Here is a 6885-nt window from a genome sequence, read left to right as displayed (position 1 = left end):
AATTGAACCCCCCCCCCCACCAAATGATAAGAACTGGGCAGCACAGGAGATAAAAAATTATAGTTTCTTTTAGCACTGTGGTCACAAACTTACTCTACAATGTATCAGGCTGTGTATTTTAGACAACAGAGGCTCATCAAATATTTGAAAAACTAGAGAATAATTGCTCTCCTTATTAGTATTCAAATCAAATTGAAGAACTATCTATGGAGTCTTTCACTTCCAATTAAGATTAAGTAATTATCACACAGGGAGATCAGCTCGGTGCTTTGTGACCACCTATAGGGGTGGGATAGGGAGGGTGGGAGGGAGACGCAAGAGGGAGGAGATATGGGATATATGTATATGTATAGCTGATTCGCCTTGATATAAAGCAGAAATTAACACACCATTGTAAAGCAATTATACCCCAATAAAGATGTTAGAAAAAAAGATTAAGTAATTTTCAGAAGGCTAACATTCTTAATGTGAACACCCAAGAAAACCAGGTAAATTATAAAAATCATATTTTAAAGGCATCAGAGAGCTGTGAATGCAAGGAAGATTATAGGGACTAAACATTCAGAGAAAATATTTAGAAAAATGTTCAGAGATGAGCTCAGAATTTTCAGCTGTCTTTTCCTGGAAGCATGTGATAATTTTGAGTGTGATCTAGAGCTTGAGAATCTGGACTTCCTTCAGATAGAAAACCAATGAGAAGGGACAAATAAACCAACAGAGTTTTTAGCAGTCATCCAGGGCTGGAGACTTAAATTGCCTCAAACACATGGCCAGTTTCTTAGAGCATAACTTAATTTATAGATGGACAGAGTAAGTATTTAAAGAACCAAGTTGGAAATTTTATTGAATTTTTTACTGAATACTGAAATTTTACTGAATTTTTTACTGAATACTGAAATTTTACTGAATACTGCAGTCTCTCTGCTGAAGGAAAGGTCTATGAAACTATTTTTAGAGGTACTGGAGATAGTGGTGAACTGACACTACATTCTTCCATTAGCTTTTCTTTCTGGGAATATTTGCTTATTCTGAATACAGCTAGAGAGGACTTCCCTACTGGTCCAGTGGTTAAGACTCCATGCTTCTGCTGCAAAGGGTACAGGTTCCATCCCTGGTCAGGGATCTAAGATCCTGCATGTTGCATGGTATGGCTAAAAAAGAAAAAAGAGAGAGAGAGAATACAGCTAGAGATACAGAATCCAGGGTTGGTCCCTGGCAGACCGTTCTTGGGAAACCAAGAAACAAGCAAGAGTTTTGTCAATCAAACACAGAGCCAGATTTCCTCATAATTGCTATTCAAAAGCTGCACAGGACAAGACTAAGCTGAAAATCTCTGAAAAGCAGAGCAAAAATTCCAACAGCCTTCCAGAGGTGAGAAGAAAAATGCTCCCTAGGTTCTCAATTAAAAGGTCTTGGTGGGTGTACCCTAAGAATAAAGACAAAGTAGAAATAGATTGAATCTTGACAATCAAGTGCAGTTTTGACCTGGCCCCATTTCTGATTGGATTAAAGTGATCATCTATTTCATTTCTTAGAACCCTGCTGGTGATAAAATGGCATCTATAATATGAACTTTTACAGTTTTTTTTAATGTACAGTGTTCATAATTATATAAAAAATCTTTAAGCATGAAAAATGTCATATGATCAGTAACCAAGAGGAAAAACAGAATCAGACTTTCAGGTGATCCTGATATTGAGATCAGAAGTCAACGACTGTGACTAAAATACTCAAGAAATTATAGGCAATATGGAAAATTGGTAACATATGGAGTTCAATATACTATAAGAATAAGATGAATATTGTGGAAACGAAAACACAATTATCTGAAAATTAAGAAAACAATTAATAGTTTTCACAGAAATTTTGACAAAGTAGAAGACAGGTCAGTAGGAAATATCCAATCTGAAGTACAGAATAACCAAAAAAGAGCATAACAGACATAAGGGACTCTGTAAAAAGCCTAACATACATGTAAATGGAAAAAAAGAGAGATACTTTCAAAGAAATGTTAGCTAAGAATTTTAAAAAAACAGCTGAACATCATCAACACAGATAAAAGCTCAGCAAACCACAAGCAAGATTTAAAAATATATTACTATGAACTTTACAGTCAAGTTGCAGATCACTAAAGACCAGGAGAAAGTCTCTCACAAGTGGCAATCAATAAAAAAGACATTATTTCCAAAAGAACAAAAATAAGACTAACAGGTGACTTCTCATTAGAAACAAAGGAAGTTGGAAAGTAATTAGTTAATATTTTTGAAGTGTTAAAATAATTGTTAGTTTAGAATCCTATACCTAGTACAAATATTCTTCAAAAACAAACAGGAAATTAAGGTGTTCTCAGCAAACAGAAACTAAGAGTATATCATCAAAAGGCATTAGAAGACATATAAAAGGACTTCTTAAGAGAAATAATTCCAGACAAATAAATGGAACACATAAAGGAATTAAGAGCACTGGAAATGGTAAATATGTATATAAATATACATTGGTTGTATAAAAGAATAATTATAATGTCATAAACTTTGTAACATAAATACAAACTTAAAGTGCATTACAACAATGATCCAAACATGGGAGGTGAATTCTTGAAAGTAAAATGTTCTAAGATGCTAGCATTATAGGGAAGTGAAATTATTAATAACTTGTATTAAATGGTAATAAGTCAAGGATAAATCTTTAATAGTAAGCACTAAAAGAGTAATTTAGAAATGTATAATTCACAAGGTAATTGAGAGAAAAACATAATCATAAAAATATTGTGCAAATCCAAAAAACTTAAAATGAGAAACAAAAGAATAAAGGGAGACGTAACAGAGAGAAAACAGTAAAATTGTAGATTTAAATCGAACTATATCAATAATTACATTAAAGGTAAAAGGATTTGATATTTTAATTAAAATACTATGCTTATTAGATTGAAATAAAGAATAACTCTATTCTGCTAAGAAGAAAGATGTTTTGAATAGAAGCACACAGACATGGTAAAAATAAAAAGATAGGAATTGATGAATTATACAAATAAAAAGAACACTGGTATATTTATAAAAGAGAATGTAAGCTTTAAGGCAAGAAACACTACTCATAATAGAGATTTTAAAATCATGAAGAAATCAATCAACCAGGAAACTATCACAATCCCAAATATATACATTATAAATAACACAGATTTAATATATATCAAGCAGAAAATAAGAAATCTAAACAGACAACAGACAATTCCACAATTATAGAGGAGGAATTAACAGACTTGTTTCTATAACTGATAGAAAAATCAGTCAGAGCACAGAAGATCTAAACAACACAAATAACAAAACGTGACCAAATTCACATATACAGCGCACTGCACCCAACAATTATATCATTTACATCTTTTGAACTGTAAAAAACATTCACCAAATGTGTCATGTGTTAAGCTACTAAAATATTCTTACAAATATCAAAGGACTGAAATCATTTAGAGCATATTATCTCACTGCAGTCAAATTTAGCTAAAAGTGAATAATAAGAAAAAACTATATTAATTCCATATGCTTGGAAATTCCAGTTAATCCATAGGTCAAAGAAGAAATTACAATGGAAATTAAAATGTTATGAACTAAATAATAATGAAGACATGACATACCAAATCTTGCTAGGTAGAGCTAAAGCAGTGCTTAAAAGAAAATGTAGAGTCATATGTGCATATATTAGAAAAAAAGAAATACTAAAAATCAACTAAGAATCCATCTCAAGAAACTACAAAAACTTATAGCAAATCAATCCTCAAGAATGAAGGAAACAAATAATAAGAATAATATGGAAAAAATCAATGAAATATAAAATAAGCACACAATGGAGAGAATCAGCAAAAGGTTGTTTTTTTAACTTTCAGTAAAACTGAAAAGCCCCCAGCAAGCCTGATTAAAACAAAGAGAGAAAACACAAATTACCTATATCAGGAGTATAGGGGGAGGCATCAGTATAAATAATCCAAATATTAAAACTATAATGATTAAGTATGAAAAAATTTATGAAAAATCTTTAAGCGAGTAAATTTGACAATTTGAATGATACGGAAAACCCAACTTATCAAACAGACTTAGGAAGAAATTTAAAATCTGAATAGTCTAAACCTCTTACAGAAATTAATCCAATTTTTAAAATCTTCTCACAAAGGAACTTCTAGGTCATAGTAGATTAACCTATGAATCCTTCCAAATACCAATATTACACAAAATCTACCAGAGAACAGATAAACAAGGGAATACTTCTACTTCTTCATGTGGAGCTTGCATAACCTTGAAATCAAACCCTACAAATAAATGAAAAGAGAAAAACTTATTGGCCAATATCTCTCATCAATCTAGCTCAAATATCCTAAAAAACTACTAGAAAGTGGAATCAGTTGTATTTAAAATTAAAAAAAAAAAGGAATACTTCATAACTAAGCAGAGTTTAGTCCAGCAAATTAAGGGTATTTTTACATTTGGAAATCCATCAGTGTAATCCACTACATTAATGAAAACAGAAGAGAAAAATTAAATGGTCATCTCAATAGAAGCAGAAAAGTAATTCGGTAAAATTTAACACCTATTCACCTTAAAAACACAGTAAACTAAATCTTGAAAATGAGGAAATACAAATTAAAATAGCAATGTAATATCAGCACACACAGGAATGGATAGAATTTAAAAGACTAAAAATACTAAATGTTGGAGAAGATGTATTGCACTGGGACTTCTTATATTGCTGGTAGAAATGCAACTAGGTATAAAACTTTAAAAAACTTACAGCAACACTAATGTACACACACCCCATGACTCAGCAATTACATTCCTAGGTATAGACACAGAAATATGGTTATGTGTTCATCAAAGACATGTACAAGAATGCTTAAGACAGCACTCTGTAATAGTCTCAAACTAAAAATTACCCAAATGCCCAAAGTATGAATGGTTAAGTAAATTGCAGTACATTGATACAATGGAATTTTATGAAGCAATGAGAAGGAACAAATGAATTTACATGAATCTAAGAACATAATGTTGATTAAAAGAGACAGATACAAAAATAATATATAGTATATGACTCCATACATTTCAAGTTCAAACATTTCAAGTTCAGAACTAATCTATACTGTCAGAAGTAAGAATAGTGGTTACCATGGGGAACAGGGTAGTGCCTGGAATGACACTTGAAGGGAGCTTCTGCAGTACTTGTAATACTTGTTTCTTGATCTGGTTGGTGGTTACACATGTGATCAGTTTGTGATAAATCACTGACCAGTATACTTATAATTTATGTACTTTTTCTTATATATTATACATCATTAAAAGTTTATATATCTATAGTATTAGTTATCTATTGCTGATGTGACAGATTAAAGCAACACAAATTTATTGTCTTGCAGTTCTATAGGTCAGAAGTTTGACTTGGGTCTCACTGAGCTAAAATCAAGGTTTCAACAGAGCTGTACTTCCTTCTGGAACCTCTAGGGAACACTCCAATTCCTTGCTTTTCCCAGCTTGTCTTTTCATTGGTTCATGGCTCTCTCCCTTCATCTTAAACGCCAACAACTCTCTGATCCTTTTTCTCTCTGACTGACTGTAGCCAGGAAACACTCTCCACTTTTAAGGATTCACATGACTAGATTGCATCCACCTGAATGATCCATGATTATTATCCATGACCTCCCCATCTCAAGGTCCTTATCCTTAATCGGTCCTTATCCTTAATCACAGCTGCAAATCCCTTTTGCCAAGTAAGGTAATATATTCACAGGTTCCAAGTTCTAGAGATTAGGATATGGACATCTTTAGGGGATTATTATTTTGCCTAGCATTTGTGTGTGTGTATTTATATTTTTAATAAAATTTTACTTAGGGCTCTTAAGTCCTGATCTAGCCTCTTGGCCACCTTTTACAGTAAAAGAATAATCTATGGATTCCATTCTTGATTCTGGGCATATGACTGTGCAACTTATTTCATTAGTTTCCTCAAATGTCATATTAGGAAGCTGGACTATCTGATCTCTAAATTAACTACCCATATCTAGAACTGATATAATCATATTAGTGATTGCAATACAAGGGACTTGGATTTTACCTTTCATTTGAAAAATTTAAAACCCTCTTGGCTATTGGAAGTCCAACATATAAGATTAATCTGCTGGAGATGCCTGTATAATCCCAGAATATTCTACATAGAACAAATTACAGAGTGTCACTGACACATAAGAGAGTTACACCTTATGTACCTGGGGCTTTTCAAGGAAGGTAAGGCAAATAGGACAAAAGTAAAGATTTTACCTACATTATCTAACAATAGATCTTTGGGAGATATTTAGTATATTTAGGGGATGTACTCTTCTAAAGTTCATGAATTTTAGGTAATAAAATATTTCAATTATTCAACTACTCCCTATGAACAGAATTTACCTGGAAAATATTCAATTATTTGAAAAATCCAGATGTTAAATCGTTTTTATCATATTTTAAGCACTTTTAAAGTTTTTTTTTTCTCATTATTGTTATTGCTTTTGCCACCTACAAAACTGACCTCTCTGGACACCATCGCCTAAAGCACTGTACAAGCTAAGTGGAGCTTTTAAATTCATAACCTCTGTGTTTTCAAAATCCTTTTAAATGATCATGAATCCGTACTGCCTTAGAATTTAATGCTATTTTCTATCTTCAGTACAGACAGTGGGTTCTCTCCCTGTCAGCTAGGATTTGGAAAGGACATCAGAGGCCAAGGAACATTGTTGACTTGGATGAGTTCCATGGGTGAAAAGACCAAACTGAGAGGACTGGCTACATTTTGGTAGGCAGCATCTAAGTGAAATGCTGCTTCCAAATGGTGTTTGAATAATTATATCCAGATAAGAAAGCTTTTCAG

The sequence above is a fragment of the Neophocaena asiaeorientalis genome, unplaced genomic scaffold (genome assembly GCF_003031525.2).
Source record: "Neophocaena asiaeorientalis asiaeorientalis breed wild unplaced genomic scaffold, Neophocaena_asiaeorientalis_V1.1 scaffold72, whole genome shotgun sequence".
Lineage (NCBI taxonomy): Eukaryota > Metazoa > Chordata > Mammalia > Artiodactyla > Phocoenidae > Neophocaena > Neophocaena asiaeorientalis.
This window is presented reverse-complemented; position numbering follows the sequence as displayed.